The sequence below is a fragment of the Protopterus annectens genome, chromosome 10.part0 (genome assembly GCF_019279795.1).
Source record: "Protopterus annectens isolate FY-2018-M chromosome 10.part0, PAN1.0, whole genome shotgun sequence".
Classification (NCBI taxonomy): Eukaryota; Metazoa; Chordata; order Ceratodontiformes; family Protopteridae; genus Protopterus; species Protopterus annectens.
In genome coordinates, this window is record NC_056744.1 from 129,385,962 (window position 1) to 129,401,324 (window position 15,363).

A 15,363-nucleotide genomic window follows, 5' to 3' on the forward strand; every position below is an offset into this window, starting at 1 on the left:
ACATCTCACAATGAACATATCTACTATTGCATTGCATTGATACATTCAGCCTTCTTATATCTCCTTGCCACATCAGTACTATCATATATGTATCACAATATCAAGACTTCAGCTAATGCCATGGGAATGGAGAAGGGCACAGGGTACAGAAGAAATTCTTTCATTGTTCAGACAGCACAAACAATTACTATTGACATAATTTCAAAGGCCTTATCTGTCTGTCACTTTACATCAATACTGACCTTACTTGAGTTTCCCACATCAACACAATCATACACCATAATGTGTCAAGATTTAGTATGACCTCCCTCAGTAAAATGTTCTGTGAGTAGGTTTTGATCCCTGAATTACCTGTACTGTTTCTCTAAATTCAATACATTTACACATTATACCACAGAGATAGGAGTGTGATAATTTGAAATTCTTCACTCAGGACTGTACAGACTGCTGGGGAAAGTGCAACAATGACAGTCTTAATTACACAACAGATAGCAGTAAAAATAAAATTTGTCAGCTTTTACCTTGGGCAGTGAATTTCTACTCACTGCTACTGACTGCTGCTAGTTAATGAAGTGCTATGCAAAATGGTGCAGAAAAAATTAAAAAAAAGGAAAGTTAAACTTGGAAGCAAGTACTTTAAATGTACATTTCAGATGTTTAATCAACTTTGTAATCTTGTATCAAGAACCTATATGGATTTGAACACTCAAACAAGGGAAGTAAGAGCAATCATTGAAGAGCATTTAACATATTTGCCACAGCCAATGACATATTTGCAAGGAGAAAAAGTGTACAGATATACTGATAATGTGACATTGTATCAAGTCACATTGATAGTGCAACAGAAACAAGTTTTAAAACGTTTCCTTTCTCATTTGATAGTAAATAGCTGGATGATTGTGATATTGCCAACAGTTAAGTTACCCATGTATTTATACAATATTTAACAAAGATTGCAAACACTGAAAGTGTATTCCTGTCTTTCTTTCTTTATGATGCCTCATTTCCCCTATCTGTGCTTTCTTAAGAGCAATTCTATCTCTGTTTTATGGCATATGTCATCAGTAGCAATGCTTAAACTACACCCTTTAATATAAAAAAATCTCTTACTACAGGGCAATGACTGTGATCATTAAAGCCAACGTTTGGATGTTAGGAATGTTGCTCTCCTAATTCTGTCAATGTACGTTCAGATTTTTGGAAAATATTTAAGTAGTAGACTTGTGGGTAAAAATGTGTTTATGTATTTTCTGATGAAGGATTGACGAAACGTTGATGTGTTATATACTGCATATGTGGATTGCTGTGGTGAATTTTGTGTTTAGCCCAATAAACTGTTTGCACCTTCGTTGATGACCTGGTGCTTCCTTTTCGTTTATTAGTACTTTCAGCACCTTCCACCTTTTGGTTATTTGTTACGTTTATGGAGGATTCAACGATGAGTGCACATGAAGCTGAGGGCAGGAGAAACGAAATTGGTGAGCTTCAGAAGCTCATAGGACAGCTAATGCAGCTAGTTGGTCTTCTGACGCCTGTCAGCCAATCCGTGGCGACGCTATTGAGTTCTATCTCACTACCTGGGAACCAGGAAGCCTTGAGGCGTATTGCTTCGAATGAAGATATGCCTGTACATACGGAGAATGGTACCAACAACGCTCATGAGCGAGAAGAAACTAATTTGTAATTATTAAATGACTTTCCGCGTTTTTCGTTTGAAGAAACACAGGACAGACGTCCTTTGGAGCAGCGACGCTCTAATACCAGAACTAAAGACTCGACCCATGCCTCAGGGTCAAAACAAGGTACTGATACTCTTTTTAGTGAGGTGGTAAACGTCAAATTTGACTTCACTAGCAACAGGAAAGTGTCTACTGTTAAGGGCACTTACAGTCAACAATTAAATGATTTGCATTTTTATTTAAACAAGTTTAAGATGTTAGAAATGGACAATGCTTACCTTAAACATTGTTTAAAATTGGAGATAGTGTTAAAAGGTTTAAGGGTAAGTAAGTACCCAAATAACGTCTATGAAGGGACTGAATTCTACAACAACTTGATAAAGGCTTTTGATAACTGTGGTTTTGCTATTATGCAAGCCATTATTTTAAACAATGAATGTGAAATGGGAAAACTTTCTAAGATTATAGAGGATATTAATAAGGCAGTGGTAAATGACCTCTTGTTCACAGTTGAAGAACAAAGAGGTAGGTATAAAAAGATTATTGAAGGACATTGAGTTACAGTGTATTGAAGTGCAGAACAGGAAATTTAATAAGATTGACAGGGATATACATGAGTATAATACCAGGACACAATACCCCAAACCCAAATCTTGGGGTAGGAAAATGATTTTTAATCCATATAAAGTTAATGACGGTTCTGTTGTGCAAGATAGTCCTTTACAGGTTGATGAAGTTATAGATTTAGAAGAGTTTCCCCCTTTGCGTAGATCAGAAAGGTTGATGCAAAAGGAGCCAGTTAACTACAACTCAAAAAACTTCAAAGGGAGGGGGGGGCACTCTGCCTGGAGGCAGGAGCAGTGGAACCACTATTAGAAATCATTAATAATGGAAACAAATGGACTTTTAATGATTTCAACATATTTATTTATTCCAACACTACACTCACAAGAGCCCACTTTGATGTTTTCTCAAAGGGCTTTGGTTTTATACCACAACGTAGGACAAATATGTTTAAACTATTGGTTGACATTAAATTATTTATTAGAAAGAAAAATTTAGAAATATTTTTTAAAGACAAGTGTACTACAGTTACAGGTGACAATCTTAGATGTAAGAGTACTTTTAATCCCCCACTACACCCCCAGTTGAAAAACTTTGAATTAACAATTGAACAAGAACTAAGAAAATCTTTGAGTAGACATTCTGTCCGCCCTAACCTTACAGCAAGTGAAGAAGAAATCCTCGACAACTTGAGTAAAGACAAGTACATTAGGGTTATGAAACCCGATAAGGGTGGGGGCGTTGTTTTTATGGACCGTATTGTTTATGAAGGGAAGATGTTGAACATATTAAATGACACTGATAAATACAGTAGGACATCTTTAAATGAAATTCACATAGCGTATAATAAGATACGGGGATTACTGCAGGACTTACTACTAGAAGGGTCTATTGATTCAAAAACTTACAACTTTTTAAATGTCCCAAAACCCAAAATACCATCAATTTTTGGGATTCCAAAAGTACATAAGGACATCAATGACCCACCATTAAGAGTGATTGTTTCCTCAGAAGGATCAATAACAGCACCCCTTGCCAAGTACATAGACGTCAAGATAAAGCAACTAGTAAATGAAAATAAAAACATCTTAAAAGACTCATGGGATTTTATTAGAAAAATAGAGATTTCTTTACATAAAGAAACTGCTGGGTTTGGCACCCTTGATGTTATTGACTTATTTACTAGCATTCCTCACGAAGTGGGACTAATGTGGTTTGAAGAAATGTTGGTGCCTTTCAAAAATATTTCTCAAAATGATTTTACTACAATACTTGTTCTGATGGAAGTTGTCCTCAAAAACAATTTTTTATATTTTGAAGGCGAACAGTGGAGTAGCTATGGGTGCACATTGCGCACCCACATATGCAAACATTATAATGGCATATTGGGAGAACAAGTATATCTTAATTCCTAAGTTTACGGGTATGTGGACCCTGTATTGTAGATTCTTGGATGACCTATGTTTTTTATGGAAGGGAACTAAGGATGACTTTGACACATTTGTTGACTACATTAATGAGACAACCCATTTCCTTAAATTCACAAAGAATTTTGACACACGGCAGGTAGATTACCTGGATGTCAACATTGTGAAGACTAATGACAATTTTGTTTCGAAGGTACATAGAAAAGAGACATTTTCAAATACATATTTGCATTTTTCTAGTTCCCACCCCTTTCATCAGAAAAAAAGTGTTTTGAAAGGGCAACTGGTTAGAATTTGTAGGATGACCTCAGATGATGGAATTTTTATCCAAGAATGTGATATTTTGAGAAATATGTTTATGAATAGAGGTTATCCAAAGGAATTGTTTGATGACATACTTCACGAAGTATGTGCTGGGAGAAAAAACAGATTTGCACCAATATTGGGCAAGCATGAGATGGTGGAAACAGTATTACTGCCAGATGATTCTTTGGATGAAGGATTTGTATCAGGTCTCATTATTACTTATGACGGACAATCTAGTATTGTCAAAAAAATCTTTGAAAAAGAGTAGAGAAACTTTGCCAAAGTATCTGATCTCAGTCACATTTTCGAAAATGAGATCAAATTTATTTACAAAAAGGGCAACAACATCAAAGGAATTTTAGAGAGGGGTACTAGTTGTGTGACAGATAAAAGTATGAAAAAAACTGGGGTTTTTAAATGTGGAGCCTGTAGGTACTGCACATACCTTAAAACAGGAGATAGCTGCTACTTAGGTGCCAGAAAGAAAACAGTGACATTGAAATCAATTGTTAATTGTAACACAAACGGGATTATTTATGTTGCTTTGTGTAAGAAATGTGAGGCATTTTATGTTGGAAAAAGCAAAAGGAGAATTAAACAAAGGATTTATGAACATATATACGACATTAGAACATCGTGTGTCAACAATTCTCTGTATAAACACACCTTAGTTTGTAATGATTCTAGTTTTTAATTTTTTGTGTTGGAAGTGGTCCCTATTGATCCAAGAGGGGGAATGTGGGAAACATTACTAGAATACAGAGAATTATACTGGCAAATAGTTTTAGAATCCAACAAATACCCAGGAATTAATGATATGGTTTCTTTAGCACCTGTTCTGAAACTAAGAACAGCTAAATTATAATAATTTTACCATCATTTATTGACTAATTCAAAAACATACACAAATGATATTTGTGGTGTAATACCATTTTTTACCAGCAGAGTGTAGCATTGTTTTAATTATTTATTTTCTTCAGATCATGTCTGAATGAAATTTTAAAATACATTTTAAAATATATTTTAAAATACATTTAATACTTCTTACTTTTTAACTTTTATAGTATATCTGACTTTTTGTACAATTATACGTATCAGTCTTTTTAAAGTCTGTATTTGCACTTCTCAATGTGTTTTAACAATGAACTTTGTGGTTAATTAATTCAATGTGATTATTGGTTGATTTGAATTTTATCAAGTGTGTTTAAGTAGTAGACTTGTGGGTAAAAATGTGTTTATGTATTTTCTGATGAAGGATTGACGAAACGTTGATGTGTTATATACTGGGTATGTGGATTGCTGTGGTGAATTTTGTGTTTAGCCCAATAAACTGTTTGCACCTTCGTTGATGACCTGGTGCTTCCTTTTCATTTATTAGTACTTTCAGCACCTTCCACCTTTTGGTTATTTATACAATATTTAACAAAGATTGCAAACACTGAAAGTGTATTCCTGTCTTTCTTTCTTTATGATGCCTCATTTCCCCTATCTGTGCTTTCTTAAGAGCAATTCTATCTCTGTTTTATTGCATATGTCATCTGTAGCAATGTTTAAACTACACCCTTTAATATAAAAAAATCTCTTACTACAGGGCAATGACTGTGATCATTAAAGCCAACGTTTGGATGTTAGGAATGTTGATCTCCTAATTCTGTCAATGTACGTTCAGATTTTTGGTAAATATTTTCTCCCTGACACACCCTTAGTAAGTGTACATAAAAGAGGGGAGACTATGAAATATTATTTTTCCTTCAGTCAGAGTAATCATAGATACTTCTCTATGCTTGTATTTGCAGTGCTACAATATGTGCATGTAATCATGTAGCTCCTTACCCCATGTTTACATTCCCTACTCTTAGTATAGACTGTGGTATTCAGAAATGCTAATCATTTAACATATACTCACAGAGCCAACAGGGCAGTCTTTGCACAACATAATGGTAATTGTATAGCTATTGCCCTGGTATCATACTGGGGAGACTGTTTGGCCCAGATAGGTAGATACTGCTAAAAAAACACAACTTTTGGAGAATTATATACTTTCTACACTGCTGTGTTATCAAGGTATGTCGCTATTTCTTACATGATGCTTTAAGTGTAACATTAAAAGGTGAACTGCAGTAGCCACTCAAAAGCATGTTTTATCTTAATTTATTCATGTCTGCATTACAAAAAGTGTACTACAGAATACTACATGACCTAAATGTTTAGGTTGTATTTGATTGTTGCTTGCACTTATTGCAGATGAGTGTATTATAAATTTGTAGGAAAATCTGGAATTCTTACCTGTGTTAGCAGAAAGAAAAATGTGTTACTTTTGTGGATTCCTACCTAACTGCCCACCACGGCAATAGGGCTGTTATAATAGTTATATTACATATCTAATGCTACATTGGAAATGTTTGTTGTTAATGCTGAGGTAAAACATGTGCTATCTGCATTACAAAACTGTTATTAATTTTTGTTTATATTTGACTTAAGACTGTTTTTGTGTGTGGGGGTGTCAATTATGCATTCACAAAATAATTGAATTCTTAGCCATCCTGTATTTGTATTATATACTTAATTGTGTGTCTGTTTTCTGTTTCATCTCATACAGGCATATGACTTCCAAGAAGAAATCTGTACCCTGCAAGCCACCATGCACCAATGCAGAAAATGAGGTAATTATTCAGGCCTTATGTCACTGTGGAGCTTTTCTGTTATGGAGAAGTAGAGGTACCCAATATGCCCTACAGAGGATATGTGGTCAACAGCATCAATGCTGTCAGGGGGCATGGGAGAACTTACTCCCAGATATGATACTGGGCAAGTGATATGATAATCTCTGCCCAGTGTAAGGTGGTTGCAGTTGCCCAGGAACAGTTGGCTACAGGAAGTGGTCCTGCTACCAAAACATCCACTTTCTGAAACAGAGGTGTTCCTGTCCACTGTCAGAGATCCAGATAGCTCGGCAGTGGGTTCTCTCAGAATCCTTGTCATTAGTGCTGGTGTGGACAATAGACCCAGAGTGTCACAAGCAGACCTTCAGGTACGCAAAATGCAAATGTCAAAGTTATATCTTTACATGCATACATCTTAGATGTCTGATCAGTATAGAACCAGTGATAACTGTAAGCCAGATGACAGTCATAGAAAAATAGAGGAGGGTGTCAGGGAGAATCCAACTATTCACTACATTTTTGTATGAGAACATTTTTAATCCACACTTGTGAAGGGGTTTGTTCTCTTTCTCTTGTTTTATTTGCATTGTGATACTTATTGGCCTTCTTTCCTTTTCCTTCCTCACATACAGTGACATTTGGATTACAGGCTGCCAGCCCACCTGCACATGGTAAGGACACATTGGTTATTGTTGTTACTGTATATAAGGTAGAATAAGGTCTATATGAGATTAAAATTTGTGTTGCTTTAACATCTGTTAGAGTTTAACATACCTTACATATAAGAAAAATATGTGATCAATTCTGTTTTTTGTTTCTCTCTCTGTTATGTTTATTGCTTGTTATCATAGGTGATCCTGCAGTGGCACAGTGGAACTCCTACAACCTAATGTCAAATTATCAGTAGCCTCTGATGATGATGGTGGCAATGAAGAGACACAGTCTGGGGGTGCAGAGGGTTAATCTGACACTGAGGTTGCGGCTACTCCATCCACTGCCCATATTTCAGACACAGTCTGCATGTCTACACATACCCATGACACTGAGACTTCTGATAAAGGACAGGCCGAGGGTGATACAGTTGATCAGGGTAGTGTGGTTACTATAGTTGTAGAGCTGGTAGCTGCTCCCACTAGGCCTTGTGAGGGTGTGGTGACACAGAGGAGATTTGATAGGGGTGCTCTAAGGAGACCCACTGTCCACCCTCCTCCTGATTCAGGTGCTGCCAGAGATATGTGTAGGGCCATAGTAGAAGCACAGGCACATTTCACCAGGAACTCAGAAGAGATAGTGTAAATACTAAACATCATGCATTCTAACTTGCATGACTCCCTGAATCATGTGGGTGACTCCTTGAACAGGATGAATGACACACTGGATTGGGCAGTGTCTGTGATGGAACATCTGTTGGGGGAGGGTGGACATCCACATGGCCAGAGAGCCACAAAATTTTCTGGTGTTAGTAGAAGCAGCTCTACAAAACCCCGCTCTAGACATGATAGGCCACTGGGTCATGGTCCTGGATGTAGCCATAAGGAGAGCTCATCCAGCAGACATCGGTCCATGTTCAGGTAGTATCCCAAATTCTAGTCAGGGCCATGGAAGTAGCAGTGCAACTCCTAGCAGAGGTGATGCTGACCTGATAACTCTATACCAAGCATGGCTCACACCTGTATGAGATGGCAGGGCATAGTGTTAGCACAGTGTTTGACTGTGTTCATGCAGATACACACAATGAAAAAAAAATTCAGTTGCCCATACCACTTCACACACATGCAAGCTATCTAAACAGTAATGTCGATTGCTATATGTCTGCTGTGACTGGCCCTGAACTCTGTGTACTGTGTTCAATATGTGTGTTTCTTACTTGCACACTCTCACTTCTTTGGTGTCAGCCTTGACCTCCCTACCCCCACCCCACCATGTGCAAATGATGATGACTGTGCCCTGCCCTTTGCACATGTCTTTATGACTTAGCGTTGTATATATGTCTGATGTGGTTTATGTATGATGATCGGGTTTTTGGAAACTCAAACTTCATATGGTTGAGACTGCGTATTCAACTTTCTGAAAACACAAATAAAACAAAACAACCAAAATCTATGTAACCCCCTGCAAATTATATATATGAACTCCAATATCACACTTGGTAAATTCCCTGATCCCCAGTTTACCACAATCAGCATACAAATGCTTTAAGTTTTCAGAAAATTGAATATATGGTCTCAACTTTACAAAGTTCAAGTTTATGAAAACTTGATCATCTAGCATTAACTTGTCCGATGCAGACATTGGATAGCTAATGCTTGCATATTCACAAGCTTACAATTATCAATATGTATTGCAGAAGAAACATTTTGATTTCTTGTTCCTACTCATTTGTGACTGATTATAATTGTTGAACCTCATTGTATTTCAAGTTAGTATTGTCATTAAAGCAGTGAAAGCATTAGGTACTTCAGTCCTACTTTTTGGTATATGTGTGCAAGTGAGGTTATAACTGACCTGTTCCATGTTTTATAGACAATGATTAATTGAAATACTTGATGCACAGTATTTGTTCTAATACATAACTGTATATTGAAAAAATCTGACATAGCAGATATCACTGATATAACTCTAAAGTTCAGACAATTGCCTTCCTTATGAGGATAATCAGTTATTATAATTTTTTTCTTTAGAGGTTCCACACTTACCTTGTCATTACTGCAGGTAGAAATTGTGTCCCTAGGGGTTGTCCCTGTCTGATACTATCAGAACACAGCTATTACATGGTTAAGTAGAGGTTGTGGAGTCTGACAGGCATCAATGTTCCTATTTGTATGTGCATGGGATCTTAGGCTTTGACTTATGTAGTTATTGTGTGTGCTATCCTTTGCACTTAGCTAGAACTGGAACATACTGTGCATGCCTCTCTGCCACCATCTGCAGCTGTTGGTTCTTCCTCAGACTCCTCATCTATACCTGCTGCTGCTACTGGCCCTGCCTGAGGTCCTTGAAACTGTGGTCTTGCCTTTGCTGTCTTTGTTGAAGCTGTTTCCTGACAATATATTGTGTAATGTGGCACAGACCATAAATATTCTGGCAGAGGTGCCTGGATTATACTGCAGAGCATCTCCCAATGTGTCTAGACACCAGAACCTTGATTTAAGCAATTCAAGCACATGTTCTATGATATTTTGAGTATGGGCTTCATTGTATTCTTGCTCAGTGGAGTTCTGTGGGTTTCTAATGGGTGTCATGAGCCTGGGCTCCAGTGCATAACCTGCCTCCCCCACTAGATGCCCTTAAGAAATGATACCCCCAGCAAGCATGGTATACAGCTCACAAGTGTGCCATATGTGTTACTCATTGTAGATGATCCTTTGGGCATTAGAGAAAATCTAACAGTTTATAGAGTGGAAACCTTTACTGTTGATGTACCTTTTCTGTGCTCCCCATGTGGTGCTTTTTTTCCTATGTGTGTGCAATCTATAACCCACAACACATCCTGGAAGTGTGCAACTGCATAAAATTCCTGCATGGTTCTTGCTTTCCCCTGTGTGTCTTGTGGGAAACAGATATGCTCCCTTGCATGCAGTAGCATTACACTGAAAATTTGATGTAATATTCTGGAAGTTGATACCTGTGACACACCTAATATTTCCCCTGTGGATCTGTGGAAAGTACCAGAAGCTAGTATACATAATGCTACACAGGTTCTCTTCAGAAGCTCAAAATACTGAAATCTTGAATTTCAGTATTTCGAGCCCAAGAAGCTGAATCCACACAATAGCAAAAGTTTAGAAGCGCGAAATTCAAAACCTAGAATACTGGAGGTTTTGAATTTCATGGTTCTAAAGTTCCGCTGTGGTCATGTATTCAGGTAAGTGTGTGTGTGTGTGTGTGTGTGTGTGTGTGTGTGTGTGTGTGTGTGTGTGTGTGTTAAGGGGTTTGGGTAGGGGCTGTGGTGTGTGTCAGTGTGTTTTGTTGCTGTGATGTGTGTGCGAGGAGAATGTAGCTTGTGTTGTGGTGTTTTGTGTGTATTTGTATGTAGAGCAACCTCAGAGTGAGAATATTTAAGTAGTGTGTGTGTGTGTGTGGGGCACAGCCCCCCACATGGGGGGTGCAGGGGGGTTTGCCCCCCTGCTTTCATGTAGTAGAATGATTGTGTGTGTTTCTGTGGTGGATGGTGTGTGTGTGCGTGTGTGCGTGTGTGCGTGTGTGCGTGTGTGTGTGCGTGTGTGTGTGTGTGTGTGTGTGTGTGTGTGTGTGTGTGTGTGTGTAGTAAAACCACAAAATTCAAAACCTCCGGTATTCGAGGTTTTGAATTTCGCGGTTTTTAGTTTTCGTTGTTTTGTGGATTCAACTTCTTGGGCTCGAGATACTGAAATTCGAGATTTCAGTATTTCGAACTTTTGAAGTGAATCCTGCTACACATACTCTTCTTTCATCTGGGATGTGCTCTCCATGATTTCCCTGGTGCCTGAGGTGGGGGTGGTAGAGGTTGCATATTTCCTCCAGTGTTTCCCTGTCAGCCCTGTATCACTTAGCAGTTTCTCTGTCATGCAGTCCATGATAAGTCAAATGGGGTCTAAGCATCCTTCTTCTTTTTGTCTGAGGCCTGGCAGCAGCACCTTGATTTAAAACCTGTTGCACTTACAGCATAATAATAGCAGCAGCAACCTCTTTCATGCTTTTCTTCCCTAAGTGTAATATTGCTATATTATAAAGAGTTTTGATGTACATGGCGAATGCCTACACTGAGTGTACATGATTGCCATATAGCTTTCCAAATAGCTGCTCCATATTGGATTGATTAATTAGTATGTTCCTCAGCTCTTTATGATGTCATTAGCATGATCTGCCATTTCTGTTTGTTTTGCAGCTCAACACATCATGAAGAGCCATTTAATAAATACCAAACAGAGCACCAACACAGTAAGTGCACTTTGTGTAGCTGTTAATGAGTCTGTCTGTATGCTTTGGAAAATGCACTGAAAGCACCAAATGAGTTGGTATTTTTGACACGGGAAAATCTTTGCATGGTTAAGTATAATCATGGCATGCAAATGCATTTTATGCAGACACCAACTCAAATGCTTCCAGCCTGTTACTTCTAGAAACATCAAGACAGTCCCTTTTTACTGAGTCAACAAATGCTTTGATGAGAGTTAACATGCACATGTTAATAAATAAATAGAACAGAGTAATTATAAACTACAGTGTCAGACATGTTTCAATATTATGTGTATTGATCTACTGGTTTGGGTTTTTCCTGGTAAGTATCTTACCAAAATACTGACTGATGCAATAGCAGTAGTTTTCTCTCCTAGATGAATACTTCCACTAGGAAACAGGAAAGGACAGAAAAACAACTTTAGAGAATTTAGACTTGTGGAGTTTTTGTTAAGAAAATAGAGTCCACAAAATGGGCTAGAACTATGGTTACAGCTATGAATCAAGATAAACTTAAAATTTGCCTTCATCTCCTCCAAGATCTGAACAGCACTATTCAATGAGAGAGAGAAAGAGAGAGATCAATATCTACTGATGATGCAGTGGTGCAGCGGTAGCATTGTCTCCTCACAGCAGGAGGTTATCTGGTTCTATCCTTGGCTGGAGTGCCGTCTGTGCAGAGTCTGCATGTCCTCTCTGTGTTAGTGTGGGTTTTCTCCAGGTACTTCATTTTTTTCCCACATTTCAAAGACATGTTTCTGCAGTATTTCTCCCCAGGCCTCCGATGAAATTTGGCTGCATTCCAAGTCAGACTTTCCCAGTAAACAAATGTTAAATAATAAATAAATATTTCATCTGCAACTGAAGTATTCCACTGAGTTGTGGGTAGAATTATGGAATGCTTGGTTGGGATGGTTAATACAATTAATGACCTCCTGTGAGATGAAGCTAAACAGGAGTATGATTAGAAATTAATCAAGCTGTTTAACAGTCTAGGACAGTAAAATTTGAAAGTGAGCAGAAATAAATGCCAGATCTTTATGACTGCCTTGAATTTTATGGGTCATATTCTTATAGGATCATAGGATTATAGGAGGTTACTAGGCTATCAACCTGGAGGTCATTTCAAGCCTAGCCATTTCATTCCAATGTAATACCCTAGAAACTCTAGTCAATATCCAGGATTGTATTTATTAATGACTGCCCATGTCCAGGAGGGTTGTGGGTGCTATCCCTGGTAAGTTTTTACAGTGCCCCATTCACTCATCCAAGTTCCTTTTGAACAGTGTCATGGGGTGTTCTGCTTCATGTGAATTGGCAACCAAAGACATGGCAGTCACTGGGAGACAAATCTGAAATCTGTCTCTCCAGCATGTCCTATTCAAGTCACAGTCCATATTTAGGTCCCTGTAATGGGTAGCTCTAGTCCAGTTTGATATACAGATGTGCAGCAAATTCATTAGGTTTGGGTTGGAGATTGCTGTGTAAGCCAGGCATTGTTTCCCCTAAGAAGTCTATACAATATTGAGTACAGTGACAGGGACTTTAGTCGATCTGTATAAGGCACATACTGGAGTCCCTTGATCTTCTTAGGTAGAAACCTCTCAGGTCTCTCCAATTGCTGCAGGTGCTTTATACGGTACATACCGAAAGGGGTGTTGTACTCAATTATGGCCTGATTAGTGATGAGAATAGAGGGGTTATAACTTCCTTTCTTCTAGAGGCAAAGCTTTTGCTAATCAAGTGTGCTAGGAGGAAAGCCTTCCCTACTACAGTAGACACATGGTGGTCAAATTTAAGGTCGCAGTCTACTTGTGATCCCAGATCGCTTACCATTTCATAGGTACATAGGGTATTGTTGTTAATTTGATACTGCAAAGGGGCATTGTTTTTACTGAAGTGAATGACTGCATTTATTTGCATTTGGTCTAAGACCATGATTAAGACAGCAGTCGGTCTGCATAAGACCCTACTAAAGTATACTGACATCATTTGGGGATTGTCATCTGCAAACTTGGTTAGACACAGCCCCTTAGTTTCGGCCTGAACTGCTGAATAGTATATACCACACAGTAGGAGGCCCAACACTGACCCTTGTGGCATACCACTGGTGACAGCTCTGCTGGTTGATGTGGAGTCACCCACTTTGATAGTGTGTGACCGGTTTGTGAGCCAGTTGCCAACCCATCTTACAACAAAGAGGTTTACATTCAGTTTGCTAAGTTTATTGGTAATGCCTGCAAGTGGGATTGTGACAAAGGCCTTTGCCAAGTTGAGGTATGCTGTGTGCATAGATTTGCCCTTGTCAATGGCACTGGTCACATTTTTGATGAAATCCACCAGGTTTAGCAGGCAGGATGTGCCCTTGATGAAGCCGAATTGGGTCAGATCCAGGGTTTGGCAGTGACCTATGTCTTTATTTCTGAGGTTTATGATGATATATTGCATCATACCTCTCAACCTGGAAGCATCAAAAATCTGGACAAAGACCCATGAAAAATAGGTACAAATCTGTACGCTATTTAACATAAAATTTACATACATAATTATGTAACCTCACCCACTCCAATGGAATTGTGGGATACCGACTTTCAAACAAAAACTATAGAACAGACAACCAAAATATGGCCTCGGAGTCCCCCTGCAGACATTCATATGTCCCATTACTTGGCTATTTCACCTCATTTACCATAAACACTGTAATTCGCATACTCCTTTACTTCTACAATGATTATCTGGATTTCATTTAAAACTTTTATTTTACATTTTATAGCACAAACACTAATAGACATATTCTAAACAAAGCAATAGTCTCACAATGAAAATAGACTTAGCATTAAAACTTCTCTGCCCTTGAAACTCGCATTTATTGAAACAGCATTGAAACCCACATTCAAGGAAAATGCATTTGGCCAGTAGTGCATAAAGATTGCCTTTGGGCTGTTTTCAAATCATAGGCTCCTTGCTCACAAAACATACTTGTTCTTTGATGCACCTTCCTGACTGTATTAAATTATATTCCTTGTAAAATACAGCACACTTGTTAGATTGCATTTTAAATGTATTGTTTTGAACATTTTTGCAGTAAGCAATGAAACAAAATGCATGAACCAATAATGACAAAACTGCCCAATTCCGAACATTTCCATCATAAAAGTCTACTCAAACTTCTACAATCCACCAGTATCAGTAAATATGCACAATCTCTGCAGAAGTAAAAGGCATCTAAATAATTCTGCATTAAAGAGATCTTTAACTAATGAAGAGGTTGCTGTTAGCAAACAACTTTATAATTCATTGTTTCATCTACAAGTAAAGTGCCTGGTGCCCTTACAGAATAAATTGCCTATGTTAAATTTAAAAAAATGATAAGCTAGTAATATTTCAGTAGGGAATGAATGGCAAACTGCTAACAGGTTCATAGTTACTAGGTATCTCCACCAAAGGAGGACATTCTCAGGACTGAAGCATCCACCCCCTTTAAAAGTACAACACAGTACAGTATCAGCAATCCATCTACATACTGTGGGAGTAGAACCCACAGCCTTCTGCAGCAAAAGCAAGTATACTACCTGTTGTGCTACTAACAATGCAAGTAGACTTTGCATAAGCAGCACTAAACATCTCTTTGCATGAAGAACTGTACAGCACAAGAAATCAAGAAAAAGCCAAATGTATTGGAGGGACAAAGGCCCAAAACTGGGGACACATTTTAAACATTGCTTGTATAATCTTATAAAGTTGCTAGAATAAAATTTTGTGTTACCATGTGTTTCCTGAAAGATA